At 51.8% G+C, this 24,765-nt stretch overlaps 1 long non-coding RNA gene across 1 annotated transcript in view; it reads right to left on the reverse strand.

The window, feature by feature from the left end:
• Positions 1-964: 964 nt before the first annotated feature.
• Positions 965-24,765, reverse strand: part of LOC108393355 (uncharacterized) — a 142,566-nt gene continuing 118,765 nt past the window's right edge. The window contains exons 2-4 of the long non-coding RNA XR_005055701.2: positions 21,517-21,584; positions 2,722-4,043; positions 965-979 (exon numbers count right to left, since the gene is read on the reverse strand). This is a non-coding gene — a long non-coding RNA (uncharacterized lncRNA). The remainder of the gene's footprint in view (positions 980-2,721; positions 4,044-21,516; positions 21,585-24,765) is intronic.

Raw genomic sequence — 24,765 nt, forward strand, 5'->3', positions numbered from 1 at the left:
ACGCATGATCTTGCAGCAAGATGAAGGTGAACCAGGGCACCTTTCAGGTCTCGGCAGAGAGGGTCTCCCTTCGCCTGCTCTCTCTCCTAAGTAGAGGTGGGGGGAACCAGCCCACCAGCCCAGCAGGAAACAGTCTTGTCCAAGGTCAGTGGCCATTCCCAGGGCCACATTTATGCCCTTTAAACCATACCCTACTGAGCAGAGGGGCTTACTTCACTATTAGAAACTCCCATTTCTCTGTCAACACATAGGTTTCCAGAACTATTTGAAGAGGATGGAAGTTCCCTGTGGGCCAAGTCTTAAGGCCATGGAAAAAAATCTCAGGGAAGCTTGAACAAAATCTTGGCAGGCGGGCACTACTTTGAGATTACGTTCATAATAAAATGAAGCAAGAGGAATACGTTCAGGTGGATGAAATACCTTTACATTGTACCCTGGCCGTGTCTAATGTGGTATTTGCACAGGGAACAAAAACAGCACATCGTGAAGTCATGAACAGTACGTAATATGACAGCATTGTCGATGTCAGAGCTAGAAGCGGCTTAGGGATGGTGTGGCCCGACTCCATTTTACAGGAAGGAACTAAGGTGAGGGGCTTTCTGAGATGAAAATTCAGGTCTCCTTGTCTCCCCACTCTGCGCTTATCAGCATGACATACGATTATGAGATCGATTCAGAAATAAGAGACTGATACGTGTGGAGGCGGGGCAAAACATATTTGGCTCAAAATCTCATTAAGAAATGGACATCTGCAGTCACTTGGAAGCCCATGAATTACTCTTTAAAGTCCTACCACCTCCCCACCAGGTTGAATATCATTCAATCTTCCCTCACCGTCCTGTTCCACTCTGCCAGAAAGGCTGCCTCTCCCAGAATCAGACGATCCCTCACCCTGTGCTGGAAAGCGGATTCCTGCCCTGGTCCGAGGTGGAAGAGATGCGAGTGAGGCTTTAGACCACTCTGGGACTCCGGGCTCCACCTGGGCGAGAAGGTAAGAAGAGAAAGAGCCGACTGCTGCCTTTGGGGCAGCAGGACTTCTGGAACCAAAGACTACTTGCAGGGCATACATGAAGGAAATGTCTGAAATGAATTTCGCTTTTTAGAAAAAGAAAAAAATGGCATCTAAAGAGCGGGGCTAACGTTCCTTCCATGGCAGTGGGTGCAGTGAGATCTGGCGCACAGGGTTCTCAATCTTTACACGTGAGTAACGACAGAATCATTTCTGGATGCTTACAGCATCATCTCTACATCAGCAAGCAATGGCCTCCCTGTGGTCACACCGTGCAAAATGAGCGGAATTAGCTGAGAGCTCGGATTCTAGCACTGCAGGTATGCACGCCTGTCTTTCAGCGGAAAAGATGGAAGGGCCTGACCCCCTAGCAAGAAACAACAGATTCAGGATGGTGTGCACGGAAAGCCTGGCTTGGACTAACCTGAAAAGAACCTGTAATTTGCCTTCAGTTCGTTCTCGCCTGTCATGAACACCAAAACGTGGGCTGGTACAGCCTTCCCCTCCTCCACCCCCCACAACCACCACCAAGTTTCCACTCGCTTATCCCAGATAAAGTGAGTGTCTAGAAAGGTAGGAGTGAGCTTCCAGGTCCCATTCCACGCCATCTGAATTGAACTCAAAGGTTACCTAGGAGACTTTAGAGAGAAAGTACACATTTAGGCCCAATTTACATGCCCTTAATATTTAAAGGATCCTAGAGTTCAAAGGAAGTTCAGGAAGTCCTCTAGCCAACTCCTTTGCTCTCCAGAAAACACCATCCCAAAGATTTTAGCTCAGGTGTATATGTAGCAAAGACGTGGAATTTTCTTCCTGGCTCATTATTCTATGTAGTACATCCATCCATGTATGATACACAAACACACCCATCATAGGCTGCTCTCCAGTGGCTGTGCTAGTTTTGTTTCTTCGTGAACTCTTTTGCTCTTAATTAGAAAGGTTAGCTTCACTTTTTTTTTTTTTTAGCTTCACTTTTTTAAGTTTAATTGTATTGGGGAGGAATCCCTAATACCTCGTACTTTCGAAGGAAGTGATCTCAGCTGCTACTTTATTCCCAGGATCTTATTTAACATCATGCAGCCCTTCCACCCTGGAAACAACTAATTTGGTCAAGATTAGTGCCCAATGCAATGGCTTGCATATGTGGGCTGCCTGATGGTCAGGGGTATGGTCAGACACAGGGATTCTGAATGGTGACTGGCCAATGACTCAAGAGCATGAGCTGGTTACAGCAGGCTAAGCGGAAGCACAGGAGGGGTCATCAAGTCACCCAGTAGGGTGACCAGTTGTTCTGGTTTGCCCAGGACTGTCCCAGGTTTAGCACTGTTAAGTCCTTTCTCAGGAAACCTCTCAACCCTCAGCAAGGTGGGACAGCTGGTCACCCTCAGCTCATCACCACAGCAAATTCTAGATTCAGATTCACGTGCTGTGAGCAGAAGCTCCAGATGACCACGGTGTTATAGTTTCTGCTATTCCTGGAAACTCTATAGCAACTGGGTATCTTGAAGGACTTTGGGCTTCTAGAAAGGCCCTCCTCAGGCAGCTGCTGACGAGCATGTTTCCTGTTGACCTTATTTCCAATGCATAAACCAGCGTTTATGGAGGTAATATTAGTGGGTCTCTCTTCTTCAAAACCTGACGGAATCTAAGTAGTACAACAAGGCTCTCTGCACGTCAAGAAAGGAAGGTGAAAGCCCACGAGCAAGACTCACATTCCAACAGCACAAAACATCCTCAAGCAGTTCCCCTCGCTCACTTTGTGGTGAATCTGAGATGCCAGGGAGGACCTCATCGTTCCACTTAGAAGACGCCAAAGTCACTAAATGCTCACAGACACACACCATCTACAACAAAGGGAAGATATACAGGTATAGCTTTAATTCTTTTTACAAAGCAAGCCCTCTATTCATTCCCATTGGAAGCAGGAAGTACAAACATCTTTCGTTCTGCTTGTTGGATAAAGTTGAACTATCACCAATATCTAGGAAGTGTTTCCAGCCGTGTGTATGATGGCTACAGAGGGAAGGAGACAACCAGGACTTCTGTTTTGCAGGCCCAACCTGCTGTCAGGAAGGCACGTCATTGGCACACACTGGAGGAACAGGGTCCTCAAGACACACCAGCAACTCTGAGAGTCAGACAGTCTGTAACGAAGCGCCATGTTCTGGCATGGACCCCAACTGCCACCTGAGCGAAGGTCTTCACAGCTGGTTGTGCATCTGAATCAAAAGATCGAGTCAACAACGTTATCCTTTTTTTTTTTCTGCTCTTCCCGACAGACACCTGGGTGTGATCCGAACAAAGAAAGCTGACCGTGGAGAGCACCAGCCTTCACCAGCCAGCAGCCCTGCTGAAGCCCCCTCCATCTGAGAGCCTGAAGAGCTTCTGCACTGCAACACCCCAGAACCTGTGAGGCCAGACCCCAAATGAGTGAGAGGGGGTACTACTCCACGGCTGCTTGCATGGCAATGCACAAACACTGGCCATGTTAGGAGGACAAGGAACAAAAAGTAAGATCCCATTTGACTGAAGTGTAGTTAACTATTCACTCTGTATCCGGCTGGAAGATAATGGAGCAAACAAGAATTGTTGAGTCTAAAGGCACAGCAGAGGTGGGAGGTAGGGGCGAGAAGGGTGTGCTAGAAAGCCCTTGGGCTCCGGGGACTGCGGTGGGGGAGTCTTCAGAGCAGGCGGCAGCAGAGGAAACGTTTTCCATAAGACAGAAGTCTGGAATAATGGTGTCTTCTCCAACTGTAGGTCACCTCCAGCTCTTGCAGGTCAACACACAGCCCACTCCTCGGGGCAGGCAGTCTTTGCTTCCTCCTCAAATGTCTTCTCCAATCCGGAAGATTCTTTATTCTCCAGAATAAAAATTCTCAATCCAAACCAAAGCTCTTGTCTCTTAAGAGATGGTCATATTTCAGCCAGGTCCTTCGGCGGGGGTGGTGCTGGTGGCACCCCTTGGCCCCACCAAGCTTCCTGGTGGGAAATGTGGGCAAAGAAGAACAGCCCTTAGCTGTCCTCCTTTCCAGGCCTGTGGACCAAAATACAGCAAGAGTTAGATTCTGGCTTCCGTGCTTTCAGAAATGAACATCAGTTTCCTGTCTTTAGCCGACAATGTTCCAGTGACTGAATAGAACATACACTGCTTCTATAAGCAGTGTTAGTTAAGAGAAAAAGGGGGCCTATTTATACATTTAAGGAACTCCCCATATACTGAATCATCACCGGGAACCCTCCACAGAAATCTCACCATTATACCCATAGATGATGGTTTTAAAAAGACCGCTAAATACAACCAGTCCAGACGAAGAGGAAAATTCTGCTTTCAGCATGTCACGATTTTGTCTGTGAGATAAGGGAGCATGGAGGTGTTAGGCCACCCCCCTTACGGAGGAGAAAATTGAGGTACAGAGTGTGCCAGTGTTCGCAGTAGAGGATGACAAGGGTCTGGTCCTCAGGCCTGATGTTCACTTTAGCTGGAACCTCTCTGTGCTTTCACAAGTCCCTTGACAATTAATTAGGAAATTATCCACTGGTGGACGGGGGCTCCTCAGAAGATGCAGTTTAACACATTACTCTTTCCCTAATGCTGATAGCAAATAAATGAAGATGGACTTGGACCCATACTTTCCCTGCTTCCCACCAGCCCCGTAAAATCCCCCCTTTCTCAGTCACAAATATAGTTAGTACCACTAAATGCCCTCCAGGGACTTCCCCATTTTAAAACTGATGAGGCCCAACCGTGAAAGCAGAGGCCTGCTCAGAGGCGAGTCATCTGGGCCTCAGGACGGAGGCGGCTCACTGGGTCGCTGATTCCCACAATCCCCGTCTGCCCAGAAGGAATAACTTGGGCAACTGCAAATCCACACCCCCACAGGTACCACACTGGATTAGACACTGTGGAAGCAGGCACACATCAGACAAGCAAACCCACCCCCGTAGGCCAGGCAGACAGGTAACACTGAGCCAGCACAAGGCCAGCCCAGCTCCCCGGAGAGCCTCTGGAGGAAGTCTGGGGCCCACAAGTGCCCTTCTGTCCCTCCACAGACCTGGGAGGGCTGTGGCCCAGCTCCTGCTGCAAGGAACTCACTTGCCTGCAGGCTTTGGCTAAACCCCTGGCTGGGTGTGTGCAGCCGCCCTGAAGCCCAGAGACAAGGGTGCTAAGTGGTAGGATGCCCCAGGGAGGGCAGGGGGTGGACGGAGCAGGGAGGGTGAAGATGGTTACAGACTCCCTCGGCAGGAGGAGTGCAGAAGGGGAGAGAGTCTGCACCTTAGAGCCACCTCCGCAGAAAGAGCCAGCCCAGTGCTGACACAGAGGCACTGGACCCACCAGGCGACTGACTGGAGGCCAAGAGGGAAACTCCAATGGTCTCACCCAGGTGTCTCCTGGGCCCTCTGGACACTTTCACTTGGACCCCCAAACTCCCCAAACAGTCCCAGAGTTCTGCTAACCTTTCTCTCGTTTCCTTCCCCCTCCTGGGCAGCAGCCCTCTGAGCTGCCTCAGGAGAAGCCCTTCCCCAGGGAGACGCACGCAGCTAGCAAATTAATTGGCAGCAGCCTGGTGAATCACACGGGGACTTCCTTCTTGTTGCCCGGCAACCACATGCACTTGGCAGTGGGACATTAAACACAGAGGGGAATGTTGGGAGGCATTTGCAAAATAAAATAAAAAGCAAAACATACAACACCCCAGACTCATCCCAGCATGGCAGACCCAGCCAAGCGGGGCAGGGGTGGAGATGAGGGAAGAACAGGGCAGGACAATGAGGTCAGGTCCCAAGCAGGCTAAGCAGAGCCCAACGCCCCCCTACCACCAATCAGACTCTTCTAGGTGTATGTGGCCAAAGACACGCCTCCGTTGGCCTAGAGAAAGGCAGTAGGGGGAGCCGGATTAGCAGGCACCTAGAGATTTGCAGATTACCTAGGAACACACGGGCTAGCGGGATTATGAAGTTTACTGCAGGACTACCCTATCTGCTGTTTACACTTCCCCACTAGGTTCTGCTGAGGGCAGGGTCCCCTCCCCACAACCCTTTCCACTTGGATGTTTTTATGCCTGTTGCCATGGCCACTGGGAGCTGATTAGACAGGCCTCCAGCACACAGCCTTGCCCTTCAGACCCTGTCTCTGGCCTCTCTGAAAAGTCCCAGAACAGAGTAAAATGTATGGCTGCTCTACATTTGGAGGAGCCCACAGGAGAAAAACTGGGGATGAGGAGGGGAAGAAAGTAGCGAGAGGGCCCCTATGGTGGGCTATTAGCCCCCAGAGACACTCACAGCCTAATCCAGCAACCAATGAATGTAGCTTCTCTAGCAAAACGGACCACACAGATGTGAATAAGTTAAGGATCCTGAGAGGCACAGATTATCCTGGATTCCCCGGGTGGGCCCCAAATGCAATCCAAGTATCCTTCTAAGATGGAGATCTGACACAGAAGAGGGAACGGAGATGGAGAAGCAAGAGGCTGGAGAGATTCCAGGAAGGAATCAGGAGGCAAAGAAAGCAGGTGGTCCCTAGAAGCTAGAAAAGGAGAGGAAATGGATCCTTTCTCAGGGCTTCTAGAAGGAACTTGCCCTGTGGTACCTAGACTTTACCCCAGTGACCTGGCTGCCAAAGGGAATAAATCTGTGTTGTTTTAAGCCTCCAAATTTGTGGTGGTTTTACGACACCATAGGAAACTAATCTTGTCCATCAGGGCATGCTGTGTCTCTCTGTCCCCACAAGTCTATAAATGAGAGTATCACAGTAGGATACGGGTACCAGCGGAATGGAGCTAGTCAGAGGGGCTGATCCAGGAAGACTAACAGCTACCCGATGGGCTCCGAGGGAAAATGCCGGGTCTCCAAGAGCAGCAGAGGTAAGCAGCAGCCTCTACACCATTGGGGATTGTCACTTGGTGGCAGGTGGCTTCATCTCTGAAAGCCTCAGTTTTGTCACCTGCAAAATAGAGACTATTATCTATCTTGCAAAGCTTTTAGGATTAAATGAGATGCTGTATGAGAAACAGATAGCCATGGCAGATGCTAAATGAATGACAAATTAGGCATGAACGTACGGGCAGAGGCTATTTGTTGCCTACCCTACGATTTATTCTCCCCTTTCGAGTTAGTAACATAACTAATTTTTGGCTGGTGGATTGTGGCCCAGAGTAAAAACACTATGTTTCTTAGCCTCCCTTGCAACTAGCTAGAGCCATATGACTAAGGTCTGGCCAAAGAAATGTAGGTATGTGTTGTGGGACTTCTTGTTGAAAAGGTGTTTGAAGGAGCCCAAGTTTTGCTTAACTGGCTTTACTACCTTCTGCTTTCAATGAGGACATGATGGCTGGTGCTCCAGCAGCCATCCTGGACTATGACAGACGTTGAAAATGGGAGTCATGCCCTATGATGATCTACCAAGAAGACAGAAACCTGGGTCCCCAGTAACTCCAGAACTGCCACCCCAGTCTTGGATGTTCTTTCTCGGGATTTGTTATGAGAGTGAGGATGTCCCTCTGCCTTAGTTACTCAGTCATTATTCTTTCGGAGTATTCTAGTGGCCAAAATGGAGACAATCTATCACAGGCCTTAGAAAATAGGATTCAGAACCAATCTCAAGTACTGGTTCTCAAAGTGCAGCCCTGGACTGACAGCTTTAGCAGCACCTGGGAACTTGTCAGACATGCAAATTCGCAGGCCTTATCCCCAGACTGACTGAATCAAACGCTCTGGGAATGGGGTCCAGCAATCTGTGTTTCAACAAGTCCTTCGGGTGCATCTGGTACACACTCAAGTGTGAGAACCTAAAGTTCAGCTTGTGCACTAGCGACATCTGGGGTTGGATAATTCTTTGTTGGTGGTGCCAGGGACTGCCCTGGCATTGAGATGTTTAGCAGCATCCCTGGCCTCTACCCGCTAGATTCCAGTAGCACCCACCCCTCGATGCGACCATCAAAACCATCTCAGACACTGACACGTGTCCAGGGTGAGGAGGTAAGAGCAAAAGAGCTCCCGGTTGAGAAACAGCGTCTCTCAAGTAGGTAGTGGTTCATTTCTTGACCTTGGCCGCATAGTAGGATCGCCTGGGAAGCCTTTCAAAGTTCCAGCGCCTAGGCCTTGTCCCAGCCTGGTTAGATCAGAATCTACCAGGGCAGGACGAGGCAGCAGTTACAGCTCTCCACGTGACTGCAAAGTGCAGTCAGTGCTGGGAACCACCGCGTGCTGCCGAGGGCAAGACCCAAGAGGCTCCGGACAGGCACTAGGCTCGGGAACGAACATTCCAGTTGCCGGCTGGGGTGACGAGCTGAGGTGGAATTCCTAGTGCCTGTGTCACCTCATTTCCCATCAGAACAGGGTGGACACCTTTCGGTGTCTCCCATGAATAACTGCAGAAAGCCTGTTTCCTCCCCTAATAAACACAGCACACAAGGAGCCAGCTCCCACAAGGTGCTATAAACATTAGCTCGTGCCACAGAAAGAACCGTCTTAATAAAGACAGTGGTACAGGAGTGGGGCCTGTTTAGAAATGGGGAGCATGAATTCTCTCTCCAATTGGTAAACTCCCCAGGCACTGGAACCAGAATCTTTCCACAAGGATGCACTCTGAGCAAGGCGAGGGTGCCCATGAATTTTTCACAGAGCCCTGGCAGGAAGCTTGGCGAGGGGGCCACAGCTGGGGCAGAGCACGAGAGAAGGAAAGAGGTCAGAGGCAGCAAGGAGGAAAGAGGGCGAGCCGGACAGGTCGATGTTCCGGCTCTTTGCGGAGAGACATGAAGTCATGTGCACATTCTCTCTCCTGCTGGGACTGTCTTTTCCCTTCATTATTTCATTCCCAGGCTGCCCTGCTGCAATGCTGAGCCAAGCTTTTCCTTGTTTCCCTTGGCCCGCATTATTGAGTCCAGGATGTCACTGGGGAGGTGGGGAGCAGCGTGGGGGAGAGAAGGGAGGAGAAGGAGGTGGGGGGCGAGAGCGCCGTGCAGCCAGGAGGAGGGGTGAGAGCAGCAGTGGGGGCGCTGGTGGGGGCCGGCCGACAAGTCATCGCAGCCCCGCATGACCTGGCCTCCCTGCCCCCTTCCTATTTCGGCCTCACCTAGCAAGCCCAGGAATGAGTCTGTGACCCACACAGAAAAAGGTGACTCCAGTGGGTCTCTTAAGGGTAAGGCTCAGCGGGGTGGCGACCACCGGCATGTCCCCATCCTCCCCTGGAGGGCTGCCTTCGGCTCCTTCAGCCCAGTTAACGCAGCAGCAGAGCAGAGGAGCAGAACTGCTGTTGCTCTGGACCAGTGGTACCAAAGAGGCAAGGAGCCCAGGTCCCTTTTCTGTTCCTACAGACTTCTGACAAGTTCCTGTGCAATGAGTTAGTCCAAAAAATATAGGACTTGCTGCCGGCACCGGCCATCCCAAGGTGCCCACTTTCTTTTCCCTACCCTGTCCCCCTCCCCGCAGAATCAAAACATACCCCCCTCTCAACTAAGTGGAACCCCTGGATCCCCCCAGCCTGTAAACCGGGTGAGCAAATGTCCGCTTGCAAATGTGTTAAAAAATAAACTTTAAAAAGCTTCCAGATGTTCTGTTTATATCATGGTATTTCTCTGCTTCTGTCTCCAGAGGCCAGTGCATGGTGTCCAGCATCCTGACTGCCCAGAGGAAATATGAGTGGCCAGAAGGCACCTCCTGGGGACAGGCAGGGAGAATATCCCCTCTCCCAGGACCACACTCAACCAATTCATCCACCACCTCTTCCTCTGGGAAGATGCAACCCCATTCTTCTACCCATACCCCGTTTCTTCCACTTGTATGGGTGAGACATACATCCCAGGGGTTGGCTCCATGGAGAGCAAAGGAGCCTGAGGTTTCCAATGATAAGCCTTAAAGCTTTATCTTCTCCCAGTGCCCACTGCATCTCTCCCCTAAAATTCTTACCCAGCTGCCTTGTGACATAGAGTCAAGGACAAAACAACACAGAGTGACCCTTACAGGAAGATGTTAAATCACCACCTGCAGGGACACCTCAGGAGCTGGACCAGCCAGAACAAGGGAATGGAGTTCTTGACTTGTCAAGGCCCCTCCCCAGCTGGCAGCCTCTGATCTATAGAAGGGTAATTTGCCAACGGGCAGCCTTGTGCACACATAGCCCCACACGCACCATTCCCAACACGCACACACCTGAGGGCTCAGGATTCTTTGCACAAGGTGACGCCTGCTCCCTTTGATGTTCGCCGGATGTGTTCCCATTGGGTGAGAACCAGACCTCAATAAAACCCATTATCAAGAGGCCGGTGGTTGGCGATTGCACCAGCCCGTTATCTCCCTTGCCCTGGGTGGGGCTGCTTTGTGGTTCCCCATTGAAAAGCACTAACTTCTAGGTGGATCAAAGACCCTTCCGAACCAGCCGACCTGGATCCCATATTTATCCACAAGGGATTGTTCTTAAAGATGGACTTTTACGATAATAGGGACCCCGGTCCCAGACTCCCCGTCCTCTCCTTATCATTCAATGTCTCTCTCAGGGGCCACCCAACGGCCAGTCATAAGGTCGTCCTCTCTTTCTTCAGGTGGCCCATTTAATAATAGCAAATAGGGGGCTAGGCCAGAGAGGGTCCTGGCCCCGTGCAACAGTGGGGATCCAGGGGACACAAAGGCACCTCTTTGGAGACCGTGCAGGGACAAACTGAGAGGTTCCCCTTGTCTGGACCTTGATGTCCCTTGTTGAACTCCACTGTCCACCCAGATGTTTGAGGGCCAGCAGTCAGCCTGCAGTGACACTGGGCAGGACCTCAGAGTTTTCTGGGTGTAGAATACCAAGGACTACTCATTGGCAGGGGAGAGAAAGAGCATGCGCACTCAAGGACTGTGGGTGCTGGCGGGGGCCGGGGCTTCCCGAGCGTTCCTCAGCCCCGTGCGCCCAACTGGAGGCTTGCCCTAGCAGCCGTGTTTTTCGTTGCATTCAGAGTACCTAGCTTAGTATCTGGCCCTGAAGAGGCACATGAATGAATGAGAGAGCGAGTGAATGAAGGAACAAATGAACGAATGAAGGAACAAGTGGATCACTAGCAACACAGGCTAGTTATCTCACAAGTGTCAGGGAGACGTGGGACATGGACATCACTCCTACCAACGGCAAAACACGGCAGGCAGCGCACCCGCCTGGAGCCACCTTCGCTGAATGCCATGAGGTCAGAGGTCCATCAAGGTTCAAATCTCAGATCCAGGGTAAGTTACCTCAATTCTCTTAACCCATCTGTAAAACAGGAATAACGGAGAGCCCGGTGCATCGTAGCTGGGCGTGAGGCCTGAGCTAGCTAAAGGCTCAGCAAGGAGTGTTTGTCATTATTACTGTTTCCCTGCGGTGCTGCCTGTGGTCCAAATACAGGTAACACAGTTCCAAAAGGAAGGAGCGTAAGTCACTGCCTTGGCCCTTTTCCTGGTATAGACTCTACTAAGGGCTACAAAACTCCACAGCCACCTCCTGGCACTCCTTCCTTTTCTTTCTTAATCCATAAAAATGTTGTTCCTAGCATTTGGATGAACCCTGAGATCAACCCCTTCCATGGCGCTCCAACTGCCCCTAAAAAGTAGAGAACTCAGCATGCAGGGAGGAGGTGGTGACACCAGCAGTTGCCCCCACTGGGAACAAGACAGCTCACCGACAGAATAGGGGCCGCGCTCTCAAGGCCAGTGTCCTGGAGCGAAGGGAACTCCAGCTTGGCTAGTATTCGCTGTTGAGCTGCACAGATAGCCCTCCGCCTTTGGCTTCCCCTTGCTCGTCTCATCCTCGGGGTCCTTTCTTCCTGGAACCCTGGTTCTCCCATCTGTCTCACTCCTTAGATATGCTACTGCCTGAAGAGCAGCTTAGGCCACCCCAGCCGGCAAGGATGCCTGTGGGCCTGGCTCCATGTGCACCCCCCTGCCCAGCACAGCCCGGGCAGCATGTGACGAGGCTGCCAAGGTGACGCGGGAACTGGGCCCAGCACCCCCCGGCCACGGTCACGAGGGGCCAGGCTGTCACCCAAGGCTGCAGCTGGGCTTGCAGAGGCCCTGGGAGGTCAGGCAGCAAGTTCACAGGACAGGCCACCCACACGGCTCATCAGGGCGGCTGTACTGTCCCGGGGGCCAGCGCGGCTCTGGCCCTTGGCTCCGACTCGGAACACTCCACCATATGGCCTCCCTTGGGGAGGATGAGAGGGAAAAGAAGTAAATCAAGGGCAAGCAGGAGCCACACCTCCGTCCGGGTGCAAGGGACCCTTCCTGGGCGGGGTGGGGGGCAGGGGCAGACACAGGAGATGCGCGACTCCGACAGCAGGATGCCCTGCAATGGGAACGGGTCTCCCTCTGCAGCCCCAGATGCGTTTCCATGGTTGGATCTGAACTTCAAACACCCTGAACCTTGGGTTACTTCACACTTTTCTAATTAAAGACCCAAACTGGATTTTCATGTTGGCGGAGAGCGCTTTGACCAGAAGTGTAGGCAGTGGAGCAAAACAGGAAGAGAACTCTCTCTCTCTTGTTCTCTCTCTCTCTCTCTCTCTCTCTCTCTCCCTTTTATTCCCTCTCTCCCTTCCCTCTGAAAGTATGGGGGCAGCAAACAGAATCTTGGCAGCCTTGGCCTCTAGGTCCCCTGGAGCCTGCCTGTGTTCTGCTGAAAGCTTCTCTCTTTTCTTTGGTCCCAGAGACACCAGTCCCCATCCCGGCTGGCGGGGCAGGGGTGGGGGTGGCGGGGAGCTGGGTGAGGTCTGGGAAAAGAGAAGAAAGAGGTGAAGAACAGACTCCCTGGCACAGCTGCCTCCAAAAAGCCTGAATGCCTCGTCTGGGCGGAAGGCAACCTTCCCAGGTTCCCGGGCATGCTGGGACTTGCTGGAAACCACAGCTCCGGCTGGCAGAATGAGGGTGGACAGTGCAACCAGAATTCAAAGGGGCAGCCGAGGGAGTGGGCCCCACGGGGGAGAGGGGGAGGTTTCAGTGAATCATATAAATTAGAGACAGAAAGGATGTCAGGCCACCTTCACTTCCTTCCTCTCCTAATGGGAATTATCTCATTAGCCCCGAGCTTCCTAGAGACTGACTTTAAATAATTCCTGTAATGGGGATTTCAGTCCACAGCCCCCTGTCCCATGGGACTCCTGAGAGCCAAGGAGGGCTCTTAAAGGGACAGCAGCAAAAGACACCAATTCCATCTCCCTCCCGCTGAATATCCTCTCCAAACATCTCACATAAGCTAAGTACTACCTTTCCCCGTGTGTTTCCACTTACTGGAAATTTTTGTGAGAATATAGTCATTGGATATGGTGACAGGCTCAATAAAGACTCCCCTACTCCCCAAAACAGCCACGTTCTAATCCCTGGAACCTATAAATGTTACCTTATATGGCAAAAGAAATTTGGCAGATGGGATTAAGTTCCGGATCTTAGAACAGGCAGATTATCATCTTTCTGGATTTTATTACTATCTGGATTATCCAGATAGGCCCTAAAGGCCATCGCAAGTGTCTTTAAGACGGAGACAGAAGGAGGTTTTCTACAGAGAGAACAAGACATGACCACAAAAACAAAGACTGTAGTGATGTGGCTACAAACCAAGGAATGTTGGCAGCTCCAGTTCTTCCCTGGAGGCTCCAGAGGGAACCAGCCCTGCTGACGACTTGATTTTAGCCCCATGAGACTCGTTTCAGAGTTCTGGCAGCCAGAAATGTTAGAGAATAAATCTGTGTTATTTTTAACCAACTTGATGGTAATTAATCACAGCAGCCCTAGGGACTACTACAGATATGAATAAAGTTCTTGTGACCAGGACTGCCATCAGAGCCTTATTTCACAGGAAAGAATAAAAAAAAAAAAAAGTGGAAACCTCACAGAACTGTTTGAAAATGACCATGTCAGGGTCCTACAATGAAATAAAAAAATTCCAGTCTGGGCATGGAAAGGGCACGGAATAGATGCTTACTGCTTCCTCAGGGACGCCCCCTGAAATCTCCATGCTCCTCCTGTCAGTGAAGGGATGGAACCTTACAAAGCAAAACAAACTACACATCAGCTGATGTGAATGCTCATGTCTGTTGGTGGAGTGCCTCCTTGGCACACTGCACTGTGGAATACAGTCTGAACTCCCACGTGCCTCTCTCTTCTTTGACGGCCAGAAGGTGGCAAACCAGGACAAATCACATGGCAAGAGACACCTGACTCAGCACCCAGTGATTACAAGGACAGAGAAAGGGACCCTGCTCTACAGAGATTCCAGATGGGCAGCTGCAGGGTCCCTTGGGAAAACCTAGGAGATAAGGCCCTGGGATCTGTTTTTGCTCCCATTCAACCCACTGAGAACAGGAGAGAAGGGAGGGGAGCCGTCCTCTGAGCCAGCGCAGGCTGTTGGTTCACACTGCAGCCCAGACAAAGCACACCTACCAGGCGGTGATTTATCAGCTGTGGGAGGCCCCAGACGCTCTTAAGCCACAGGTGGGTGCCTATAAAGCCACCCTCCCAGGGGAGCACAAGCCTCAGGCCCCGCTCTGCTGCTAAACCCTGTAAGCACCCTGGTGCCTCAACCCCGGTGGCCCTCAACCACTCCTAATGCCTCGTCACGAGGTCAATGATCTCAGCTGGCCTCACACAAACCCTGTCAAGGAAACAGGGCAGGTGCTGGCTGTTCCTATTGCACTTTACAGATGGGGAAACCCTGTGGGGGCAGTTTCATCACTTGCTCAGGGACCCCCAGGGAGTCCCCACATGTCCTGGTTGCTGGCTCCATGCTCCTTCCACTGACCACGCTTGCAAACAGCATTTGCACCACCTCAGCACTGCCCACCAGTCCTTTAGGGCTTTACATAGGTGGCAACATATATGGGGTGATGGCTCTTCCCTCTGGGCTTCCTTTTCAGACACTGGGGAGCCTGACTCCCCCAAATTCTCACCTCTTTCTGTTCAATCAACATTCCTCTTTCTGCTTGGCAACTGGGACCCGGCCGGAGCAGGCATGGGTTGTGCCCAGGCTGGGCCTCCCCCATGAGCAGCAAAGCATGCCTTTCAGGATCCGGGAAGAGAAGCTGCCCACTGTGTACTTTTCCAGGCATGGAGAAAGCAGAGCTGACTTGAAGGCTGAGCTCAGCTCACGAGCTACAATCCTTCCCCACCTGCCCTGCAGAGGAGCTCAGAGCCGGGCCCCTTATGTCTCTAAGCTGTCCCAAGCAGCCCCAGGAAGTGGCTGGGGGACTTCAGAGCAGAACAGAGCAAGGAGAACACCACCCTCCAACCTCCACTGTAGTCACGGGTCAGTAGGGCAGGGGTTAAGGATCCTCAGGTCAGGGCCCTCCATGGGAGGTGGCATAATTCCTTTTTGATGGGGCTCCTGGGCCAAAGTAGTCCGCACCACCCAGAGGCATTGACCACAGATGTGACTGAGCCCCAAGAACCAAACTCCACGGGCAGGGAGAGCAGGGTAGGGTGCCCCTCTCCTGAATGCCTAGATGCAGGCTGGCTCCTTGGACCTGATCTTCCAATTGTGCTTTCCCCTCACCAAACCCCTTCTTTGTCCCCTTCCTCGTCCCTTGTGGAATGTGCATCGCCCTCAAGGTACCTTGGGAAACGCTGCACAGCTAAGAGTTCATGGGCTTTTCAGCATTTGGGGTCAGGCCGGAGAGGAGCCCTGAGAAGGTGAAGAGTGGTGTGCAAGCTGTGAAAGGCAGGCTGCCTCCAGCAATCTAGGCCAGCGTCCGGTTCCCATGACACTCTTCCTGGCAGCGTTAATAACTAACCGCGTCCCAGACAGGTGCTGGCGGCCTGGCCTTAGGAGTTCTTGTTCAGGGTTGAAAAGTGAGTCATTTCCCTTTTATAGTTTGCTAGCAGACTGAGTCACCGGAGGCCGACCCTTTCATAGAGGCTCTCACACCTTGGCCAAGTCACATTCACACCCATATCTTGTACCACCCTTTGGCTAGGTCAGCTGGGCCCCGTGAAGCTGCCCCTCACATCCAGGCCAGACAGCATCCCCGTGACCAGAACTCCACCCCTCCCCTGCCCCTGCTACGTCCTCAACGGGGCCACTGACTTATCCCAAGAGCCATCTGGAGAGATGTCTCACAGAGAGGGGTCCTGAAGGTGGACACTTAGGCCTGAGGCTGGGTTAGGTCTCTGTCACCTTTGACCTTTACCCTAAACAGTCCAGAAACAAGGAATACTAAAAACAGAAAGTTCCAGAACTGAAAGCCAAAGGACATAACTGGGAGGCAATAAATCAGCCCCATCACTCATGGGAAGGGCAGAGACTGAAGGTAGGTAAACTGAGTCCCGCGACTATTAACATGCTTCCCTATTTCCTGTGTCAGGCCTGAGGTGAGAGAGCCGGCATCAGGCTCCCCAAGTGACTTCAGTAAATTGCTCAGGACGAAGCGTCCAGAGGGATATCAAGTCCATCTTGCCTGAGAAAAGAAATGCACACACCTCTTGCATGGTCTCTCCTACCAAAAGATACCTTTTCTTAATTAAAAAGAGAAACTTAGAAAAGATGAACACTTAAAAAATAGGAGAAAGATAAAGAACCCTCACTGAAATAATTTGGGGATTTACTTTCTTTAATCCTCAGAAAGTCCCTCTTGCTACCTGGTTTCTAAAACAGACGAAAACACAGATGACATCAGGTTGGATGGCACGGGGTGTCTCACCACCAGGGGCTCCGGCAGGTGTGAGACAGACAGGTTGAGAAAAGATGACACTATTTCTGTCATTAGAAGATGAAAACCAAGGAGGAGAAATGACAGCAGAGGCTGAGCGCCGGGTGGGGCGGGAAACCTGACACCCTGCCAGCTGTTGGCCTTTTGGGTGAACTCCGCTTGTCTAGATGGGAGACAAGGAGCTCCCTCCTGCAAGCTCGGTTGATCCCCTCTCAGATATCACCATGCAAGGTGCCCCCAGGGCCTGGGAAAGCATGGGATGCGGCTGCGCCGGCTCCGCGGAGCCCCCCGGACTTTCCAGACTGCATTTTGAAATCTATTTGCTGACAGCAGCTCTGGCTCAGCCCGCGCAGTGGGGGCATTCCCCGCTCACACGTCGCGCACATAGCATCTGCGATCGAGGCCAGCCCAGCTGCGTCCGTAGCACCCAGGGTCCAGATGAGAGCAGAGAGAGACTCCACCCCCAGTGGCTGGTGCAAGAGGCCAAGTGAGTCATTAGGCCTGACCGGGGACCATGTCCCAGGGTGAGGTGGGAGGCCTGGGGACAGAGCGCACTGAGAGACACCGTGACTCACATTTGGACCCCGAGGGGAAGTTCCGTCTGTGAGCCCTGTGGGTGGCTCTGCTGCCCCGGGTGAGGTCATCTCTACGGCTGCTCAGAACTGGGACTTGCCTCTTCCTCCCAGCACCCTGCTTTTCACTCCCAATTATGGTTATGGCAGAAATCCTCATTTTAGCCACAGTGCCTCTCCCCGACCCACCACACACTCATGATGGATAGACCTGAGGAAAGAGCGTGTCCTCCCTGGGTGTCCGATTTTTTCATCTGTAAAAATAGTTTTTCCTCCTGATGACCTCACACAGGAGCCCTTGGGGCCAAAAGGCAGTGAATAGGACAGTCCTCTGAAAGGACACAGGAGACATCAATGCAAACTGCAAGTTGGTCCTGGTATTACTGCTCCCAACTACTGCTATGTGGACCCCGCCGCTGGGCCACCTTCTTGCTCCCTGGATGACTGGTCTGCAAGAAGGAGCACGCAGGGTGATGGGCAGGAAAGTGTCCCCGGCAGAGCCAGTGCCCAGGAGCGTGGCAGAGTCATTCAGAAATACACTCCAGCTTGGGGAAATACGCAGGTAAAGACACCACCCCGCCCACTGTCTTTTCCTATCGCCACAGGTTTCCAACAGCACGTCCACATTTTTAAGGTTTCACAGGTGGAAGGGTGTTCTGGCCATGGTCCTCAGCCAGATCTTTGCCATATGCATGAGTAACAGAGAAGTAGCCTTTGGGGCATGAGGCATTCCCTTAGGCTCAGTGTCCGTGCACTTGGCATGAGAGGGCATTTGCTAACAACCACCAAGACCAGGTCCTCCTGGAAGCTTTCCAAGAAAGGCACATTGTTTCAGATGTGAGCCCTGGGGCACCCTTGGCCTGCCCCAACTTGATGGTCACTGTGAACGCAGGACAGGAAGGACAAAGGAGGAAAGAGGCATTCCTGCAATTGTCAAGTTCCACGTTCTTGGAGAGACGAAGAAGATGAGAGGCAGGCGAGGAGGCTGCCAGGCAGCAAGGAAAGTCCCCGAGAGGGCTGTGGGGAGACCATGAGGGGTGACCTTGAGTAGTGCTGACCACTCTCAGGGATCCCTTGGGAGCAGCCTGCTCCCACCACCCTGACCCAGTTGGAGCAGGAGAGCAGGGCGGCTGGGCTCATGCCTCCTGTCAGTGCCCCCCTTGCCCTTTATGTTTGCTCTTTCACTTTTCTTTGCCGCTGAACCTACAGCCTGCCAGGCTGACACTGGTGGCTTCACAGACACAGAGGAGCAGAGAGCGGCCCTTTCATTAAGAGGCATTTCTGAACTAGGCAATCACAGCTGGTAATAACCAGCCCTGAGAAGTGCCACCATAGCTTTGCAGCTCTTCGCCACCACAAATGTCACTCCGTTGTCACATACATGTGACTGGGCATGACAGAGTAAATACCCTCAGTACCCCTGTGGCTGCATACTCACCCCTCAGCTGCCCTTCTCTCAGTTTCACACCAGCCCCTAGAAGGTGGGATCACACGCTTCTCTCAAAATCCTGCCTGGCTCCCAGTTCCCTGGGCAGGAGCCCTGGTGGCCCCTGGGCCCCCAGGCTCTCCCTGGTCTCATTCCCTAGCTGCTCCCTCTGCAGAAAGCTCTCCCCCAAAATGTTCAAGGGCCTCTCTCCCTCACCTCCTTCAAGCCTGTACTCAGAGGGCACCTTCTCAATGAGGTGTCTGCCCTACTCAGTGCTGTGACCTGCCCTCTGTTCCCTGCCCAGCATAGGAACTGTCTTTCTTGCCCATATTTCTGGGGATTCTTACATACCATCACCTTCATATATTCTAGATAATTTACTTATTTACTCTTTTGCTGTTTATCCTCTCCCGTACCACCTGCGTAGAAGGCAAGCTCCATGACAGCAGGATCGTGTTCTCTGCCTAGAGCAGCCTGGGCACACGGTAGGTGCCCAAAAACTACCTGTCAGATAAACGAGTACATGAACGAATGAATGCACAGGTCACTGTCATTCTGATGGGGAAAAGGCTGTGCACGTTATGGAATGAACTGGTATTCAGGTGGGGGTCAGGTGGGAGGGAGGGGGCTGGCTAAGGCAGGGAGTGTTTTCAGAAAGGCAGTGCCCACAATCGACCTGGAAATGCCCGTGGGGTCACTCATTAACGCCATGCCCCCAACTCACACACACACAGTCGAGGTCACCCAGACCCAGACCAGAGCTAAAGAGTAACTGCAGCCACTGACTCCCCTTTCCAGGCCCATCCTCCACCCTTAATCCACACCACCACTTGAGTGCCTGGTCTGTGCAGAAAATGAGCAGTAAAAGGAGGAGGAGCTCCCCAAGGAACAGGAACATGACCCCCCTTACCCCCCTGTGGCTCTGGGCCCCTGCTGGGCATGCAAAGCCGACAGGGCAGCTGAAGCCCTGCAGGTGAGTTGAGGTCCAGGTCCAGGGGCCAGGGCCACAGCCCCTGCAGTTGTGGGGTTTTGAGAAGGTGAGCACAGAGGGTGGCATGGGAGGGTGGGTGAGCATTGGCAGGGTGTGGAAATAGTCCAGTCTTGGGCTAAGGTAAGCTTGGCTGAAAGGATCCAAATTTGAGTGGGGTTGGTAATGATAAGCCTGAATGCCCAGCGAGACTGGGTGCTGGGATAACGGAGAGAGAGCCGGGCCAGGGCTGTGGGCTTTGGTTTTGTTTGGTTACCGGAAAGTGACAGGATGGATACTAGGTTTAAGAAAGGGGCTTAGGAAAGACATAGAAGAATTACGTTGGGAAAGAAAGACTGCATGTCACAGCTGGGAGTCCCAAGTAAGTATTCCAGGTGGTGCTACCAAAGTCAGAACCAGCGGGGTGGCTGGGAGAAGGGAGGGGAAGGGTCAATCCAGAAAACCAAGGCACAATTGTCAGGCTCAGTATTCTTGCAGATAGACACCTTCCTTCTAAGTGATCTGTGTGGAATAGATACATGAGGAAGGTATCTAACGGATAGGACATCTATTATGGTCTAGACTTTTCATTAACTATATTCTCTCATTTAACTCACAACCTCCCTTGAGGACGGGGGACTAGCATTACCATTTTACAGACGAAGAAATTAAGCCTTAGTAATTTACCCAAGGTTATAATCCAGATTCGATAAGAAAAAATACAATATAAAAACTTATTTTATGCTTAATGCATCCTGGCACTGCGCTAGGCAGTTAACCCTGTGTATTCTCCGTTTCAGATCACAGCATTGCAGAGACGATCTCTATTGTCCCCCCATTTTACATATGTGGAACCTGAGGCCAGGAAAAGTGAAGGTCATAGCCCATAGTCACAGTAGGAAGAAGCGGTGGAAGCAGGATTCGAACCCAGGCCTTCAGAGTTGATGCTCTTTGCCGCTATGCTAGACCGAGTGTGGCAAGTTTACACGAGCTGTCCAATTGCAATGCCCCGCTTTACACAACACAACACTCCCTCTCCCAGGCTCTGGAGGAGGAGGAGCAGAGACCATCTCTGCCTCCGATGGAAACTGCCAGCTGCCTCAGTGGTACTGATGCATAGTAAGACTGAGATTTGCCAGCAGCACTGTGACTACTGTAGATGGCAACATCTAGCAGCTACAGGCAAACCCAACCCCTGTACTCAGGGGGCGGCCCCTTACCCCATATCCTGCTTTATTAGGACCAGACTTCAGCCGGCATATTCCAGAAAGTCCCAAGAGCCCCTTTTAATCCCTTGGTAAGTCTCTGTGCTCCTGAAGGTCAGAAGGTACAATCAATATGTTCCTCTGTCTCCTGGACCTGCAGGCTTTGAGTTTCCTATCTGATGGCCCTCCCTACACACCGTAGGACCTCCGTGCCCTGCACGGGACCCTGCCTACAAAGAGCAGGCAGTAGGAGCTGGCGCACAGCGCACCGGGTGGCTGGAACAATTCACTGACACTTGGAATGGAAAGAGGACGCAGTTGGGGCCCTGGCTTTGAATTGGCTTCTGCATTAATTGGGCGACCTCGGGCGAGTGACTGTACCTCAGTTCCTCATCTGTAGATTGGGTATACGGTGGCTGATGCGCAAGTGTGAGAGGTGAGAATGAGTTCACAGAAGCAGAAGCTGTGAGGACCTACTGAACCAATCGCAAGGACTTAGTACTCATGAACCCGGGTCTCTGGACCTTTTGTGACGCCTCACTGCCCAGGCTCCTGCCTGCCGCTCACCACTCTGGGCTCGCAAGCATGTGTGTTAGGGATGCCCAGGCAAGGGGGTATGATGCAGAAGGAGCAAAAGCCCCCAAACCAGAAGGGCACAGGGGTGTGGCTGTGCTCGAATTGCCATGTGCAGCTCACCTTTTTTCTTGTCCTTCTTTCCTGGTTCAAAGCACCAACCCAGGTCAGCCACGAACCTCTGATTTCACCTAGAAAAAGAAGGGGAGAGTTACGCCAGGAAACACGATAATAAAACTCATCTCCAAGCTTACTATGTAGAGCAAGTGGTCTCTGAGTGCCAGACAGCCTCCTAAGGACATAAATAACAATTGTTTATCCTCTAGTAATATAGAATAAAACTCCATGAATTCAGAATAAAGGGAGCAATCCAGTTCCTTTGTCAGCCATGAACACAGCAAACTGAAGAATACTTTCACATAAATATAGGTGATCACCGAAATAATCTAGACCTAGAATAAACTAAGACGTAAATGGTGATGACACTGGGTAGTAACTTTTATCAGTTATGGCAAAACTTAAATTCACAGTAGTCCTTTACTACAAAGTCATCTACAGCCACAGTCCTGAGTTGTTCTGTTTTGAGGAGGCTGTTTACTGAGACTCCTAAGATAATCTCTCTGAATTTTTCTATGTTTTGACCTTATGGGATGTCTGAATTTATTAAATGGGGAAACACATGTGAAACATCTAGGTCTGTGCCCAGCCCCTATCATACACTTAATAAATAGTAGCCATACATTGATTAATTTTACTCCTTTGTGGGTTTCCAGGGTGCAAGGCTATTGCATACTATCTAGACGATTCCTGAGCAAATAGCCACAGTTACCAGCATAGCCGATCTTGCTGCTAAAATGGATATTTAATCTTCAAATCTGACCTCTGTTCACCAGACACCAGGAAGAATAGTATTTCAAAAGGTGTTTAAAGATAATAGCCCCATTCTAAGCTTCCCCATCATTAGGCTCAGAGAAATCACTCTAGGCCCTTAGGTTGGCAAATGAAAACAGAAAAGAAAGAAAAAGGGGAAAAACAATACCATCAGATTTGAAACAGAAAACTTATAACCTTCACTCACCAAGGAAAGGATTGTTTGGGTGGCATTTTGTTCTTGTGCTGGACGCACGCCTACATCATCTCAGGGCTTCGGTCACACCCGTGGTTTCTAGAGTCACAAAGGACAGGGGATGGGCAAGAACTCTGCGGCCAACCCCATCACCCAATGCCCACCAACCAGAATGGGGGCCTCTTGCGCTACAGCACCCGCTGCCCCAGTCCTGGAGAGATGAGTTTGCCAGGCCCGGCTTCCTCTACGACGCCCATGAACTTATCCCAAGAACAGCCTCGAATGCAATCTAGGCCTCTTGCCTACAGTAGGGCAAAGAATTCAACAATTTCAGTTCTGATGAACCGTGCAATACTTGGGACCTAACTAGACAACTAGCAAACGCTAGAAAGTCATCAAAAAGAAGCAAACAGAACCGTAAGATACCCTCCAACTCTGGTACCAGGATAGGTTCAGTTTCTGTTACCACTAGGTCATCCCACGCCCAACCCACGTTCAGTTTAGGCGAGAAGCATCCTATAAACTCATCCAAGCTACAGCCTAGCTGAGCAGAAGCGGTTCCAGCCTTATGCTCCCAGGGGAGATGGGAAATCTAACACAAGTAAATCTAAACTCTGCCCCTGTGAGAAGGGGTTAGTGGGACACTAGAGGGAACCTTCTTTAAACCCTAAGGTGGAGGGGGGACGAGATAAGGAGGGGAGGGAGAGTTCCTACAGCCAAGGTTCCCCGGCTTGGCTACCCACTGAAATCACCACCTCCCTCCCCTGGGCAACTGCAAAGTCATCCTGAAGCCTGGGGTCCCACACATAATGGTTCTGATGGGTATGAAGAGAAGCCTGGACTGGACACTTTTTTTTTAATGTTTTTAAGTTCCCCAGATAAGTGCAATATGCAATGAAATTTAAGGATCATCTGGAGAGCTTGTTAAAATTCAAATTTGGTAAGTCAGGGGTGGCAACCAGAGATTGCCAATGCTGGTGGTTCACAGAACACACTGTGTAGCCAGGGCTTAGAGGGGTCCCCTCAAACACCCTCCTAATGCTCCCTCCCCAGAAACCTCAGGCAAACTGACCTCATCCCAAATATCCCTCCTGGGGTGGAAACCACCCTGCTCCAGGAGGCCCCAAGACCTGCCCAGCTGGCCTCTGGAGTGACATCTCACCAGATGGGTGAGTGCAACATCATTGACAGCCCAAGAGACAGCTGCCTCCCCCCACCAACTCTTCCTGCAATTAGGTTCTAGGCCTTCCAACCTCTGGCCTGAAATGCCCATCTAACGACCACTGCATGCAACAGAAAGGCCTATTTCTGCTCTGCCTCTTAAAATAAGTAGGGGTCTTTTTCCCCTTTGCATTTCATGTTCAAATTGGCCATCAGGGCCAGGCAAGATGCCCGGCCTCCCAGGAGCCTGGGTGGACCATGGGTCCTGTCCATCCTGGCCCACAGCACACGGTCTTCAACATCTGCCAGAGCTGCACACACCCGTCCCTGCTGCTTTCACAGCCTCAGCGCACACCGGGGACGGGCAGGGAGCAGATGGCACTCCCTTGGAAAGAGACCAAAAGCAGCATACTGCCCCTGACCCCAAACCTCAGAGGGAGGTCAGAGCCTGCCCCGAGGTCCCTCCCTTCCCCCTGCAGTCCCCACCCTCCCATCTCCAGGGACGCCTTGAGACAGACTCCACCTGGCGGATCTCAGCCCAACCATCTCCAACCAAGACGGAAGGGCCTGGTCCTCCTGAAAGCCTCCCACAGAGGAATTAAAGGCCAGCAGGTGAGGCCACAAGAAGCCATTAGCCTGGGACACGTCAGTCCCACCCCGACCAGCTGCCTTCTCCTAGAAGTGCACCACTACACGGAGCCGTGCTGCCTGCAGGAGGCCCCTGCCACAGAAGACCACGGAGGGAAGGGAAAATCAGTGGGACAGGACATGGGATTTCAGCGCCCGATAGGCGAGAGCCCCCTCACTGGCCAAAACGAAGGCTGCAGTGGGGAATTCCTGCACCTTCTGGGTGGGTCCAAATTCAGAGAAGCGTGATGTCTACACCAGGCCAAACCATGGGTCACACAGCAAATTTCTCGTGTACTTTTTTAATGGAGGAAAGGGTTCATGAAGACAGGAGTGCCTAAGGCCATAAGCACCTAATTCAGCCCCAAGTTCGCCTACGTCCTGCCAATTTCCAAACTTGCCACCCTTCATTCAGACCCTTGGCTGGATGCCCAATACTGACACCCAATACCATGGCTCTCTCTCAGAGACCCCCCAGCCCAGCCCCAAGACTCTCCCCCAACTGCCTCCCATCCACT

The sequence above is a fragment of the Manis javanica genome, chromosome 4 (assembly GCF_040802235.1).
Source record: "Manis javanica isolate MJ-LG chromosome 4, MJ_LKY, whole genome shotgun sequence".
Taxonomy (NCBI): domain Eukaryota; kingdom Metazoa; phylum Chordata; class Mammalia; order Pholidota; family Manidae; genus Manis; species Manis javanica.